This window comes from Panthera leo, chromosome E3 (genome assembly GCF_018350215.1).
Source record: "Panthera leo isolate Ple1 chromosome E3, P.leo_Ple1_pat1.1, whole genome shotgun sequence".
Taxonomy (NCBI): domain Eukaryota; kingdom Metazoa; phylum Chordata; class Mammalia; order Carnivora; family Felidae; genus Panthera; species Panthera leo.
Genome location: NC_056694.1, coordinates 40,269,638 through 40,272,209, shown reverse-complemented (window position 1 = coordinate 40,272,209; position 2,572 = coordinate 40,269,638). Strand labels below are relative to the sequence as shown.

General features: G+C 65.7%; 1 pseudogene; it reads right to left on the bottom strand.

Annotated features, from left to right (window-relative positions):
• Nucleotides 1–419: 419 nt before the first annotated feature.
• On the bottom strand, nucleotides 420–2,224 carry LOC122209476 (annotated as a pseudogene).
• Nucleotides 2,225–2,572: the final 348 nt, after the last annotated feature.

The window sequence follows — 2,572 nt, the reverse complement described above, 5'->3', positions numbered from 1 at the left end:
GGTGCAGGACAGAGCTGGCGGCTGTGGCCGCAGAGTGGAGCCAACCCTGAGATCCTCACTCTCCCTTGCCAAGCCTGGTAGGACACCAGCCCCAGCGCGGCCCCCTGTACCTCGGGGCTGGCCGACACGCTCCCACAGAGAGCCCACTCCACAGAGACTGACCGCACTCTGGTCATTCCTCAAGCTCTTTAATTTGACAGACAGCACAGCGAGGCACCCTGGGGCCCAGGGACTTCCCGCCCGCCCCCTGGCATCTTCGTACTCCTTCCCCCAGCAGTCAGGGAAGTCCCGGACACTGAGGAGGCCAGAAGGAAGGCGGAGCCCAGGGACGGGGTCGCAGAGGCTAAAGCAGCAGGCTCTGGGGGGAGGAAGGCGTCGCTCCTCTGGGACCAGCCGGGCAGACGGCCAGCAGGCCCTGGTCAGAGGCCCCTCCTGATTTGCTGCGTGATCCAGGGCACGTACGTCTGGACGCGAGCATAGACCCCGGGACGGTTTCTCACGGCACAGCTGTCGCCCCAGCTGATCACTCCCACCAAGTGCCAAGCACCCGTCGTGTTGCAGACCAGAGGGCCTCCGGAGTCGCCCTGAGGAAGGAGAGAGAGCACTGAGCCCCGGCTGGCCTCCAGCGCGGGGTGGGGGCCGGGATGGGCTGGGACTCACCTGGCAGGAGTCCCGGCCCTCGGTCCCCGCACACAGCATGTCGTCCTGGATGATCTTCCTGCCCGCCAAGCGGTGGCTGGTCGCGTTGTGGTACTGCTGGTCACAGACGGCGTTCTCCACCACGCTCACCGCCACCTGCTGCAGACGGTAGGGCGGAGGCAGCAACTCTGGGGGAGAGACGTGACCGGAGGCTGGAGCGTGGCCCCCGCTGTCGGCCGCGAGCCTGCGTTCCCGCCCGGATCGCTCCCGTGGGGACCCCAGGGTGCAGGGTTCACATCTCCCTCTAAATCCCTAAGACCCGGAAGGTGGATTCTGCCTTTAGTTGGAAAGACCGGAAAGAAAATGCGGGGGGAATGGGGAGGGTTTCTGCCCGCCCCCCCAATATCTTCATATAAGTTGGAAAAATCTAAGAATATGAATTTCCTCGTCACAGTGTTGGGTCCCGAGCTCAGTTGTGCTTCAGGGACCCTCCAGCCTCTGGGGTCGGATCTCCCGATTGGGGCGCACACGGGGTGGGTGGGGGATGGTGTCGGAAGGCGATTCCTTTCCAGAACCTACAGACGCCCACCCGCCAGGACTTCTCCGTGTGGCAAGGTCGGGAAATGCCTCGCGGGGCCCCGAACCACTCCCAACCCCACCCCGTACACACGGTGCACCATGACGGTGCCCCAGCCGGTCACCCAGCACTCGTCCTCTGGGGTGACTTCAAGCAGGGCCGACGGGAGCTTGACAGGCCTGACGTTAGCCGTGTATTTCACAGAGTGTGACAGCTGGAGCAGGGCCACGTCCGCACCCAGGTGGGCGTTGATGTAGTCAGGGTGGACGATGACTTGGGTCACATTCAGCAGCGTCCTCCCCCGTAGAGGTACACGTCCCCGGCATGGATGCGGTAGGCTGCCGGGTCGGCGTCCTTCCTGGGGTCGCAAAGAAGCCATGGAGGCCGGTCCTTCGAGGGCGGCCCCCTCTGCCCCGCCTGGAGCCCGGATTCCCACACCTCCTGATTCACCCAGAGCTAGATGGCAGTGAGCAGGACTCACCGGTCGATGCAGTGGGCAGCGGTCAGCACCCACTGGGGGTGGATGAGGGAGCCCCCGCAGATGTGTACCCAGGAGGCCCAGTTATAATTGTAGACTTTCAGGCTGACCTGCCACGGCCACTTCCCCTGGGGGGCACTGTGGCCCCCGACGATGCCCACCAGCTCGTTTCCTGGGAGGGAGGCTGGGAAGCAACATGAGGGGGGAGGGAGGCCAGGCCTCGGGGCCCGGGGCCGAGCCCTGTCCCCACCTAGGCCTCCCCCGAGGGCACAGAAAGGCAGCTCCAAGGCCCCCAAGCGACTGGAACTGGAGACAAGGTTACAGGAGCCTCTGGGAAGGGAGGACTCCCGTGGGGTCAGGACTCACCTGGGCTCCCCATGACGCAGGTCCCCGAGAAGAAGGGGGTCAGAAGCAACAGCCACAGCATCTGCGAAGAGAGAGGGTACGGAGGGACAGCTCAGGGCCGGAGGGGGCCAGGGGCCTCTGCAGCTGTGTGAGAGGGGACAGCGCCCCTACCTTGCCAGGCTCCACGGGTCTCTGCTCCGGGGGCCCCCGAGGTCCTTTATGTTTTGGCCACAGGAAGTGGGCGGGCGGCTTGGGCAGTGCTCCATTTGGGGGGGGGGTGGAGGTTGGGGACGAAAGGCAGCTGGGTGTCAGGCTGAGGCCGGGGGCAGCTGCCACCTGGATACGCCGTCCCCGGCCCACGCCCCACCTGAGACTCGGCCGCCCTCAGCCACACGGACTGGCCCCCGCCAGTGTCTCCAGCAGAGGAAGATCCCCGCATGCCCCAAGGCAGACTTCTACACCCCCGGAGGCCGGGGAGGCACCACTCCTCACCCCCAGCTTGGAGCACGTGTCCTCAGGCCTCAGGCATGTGG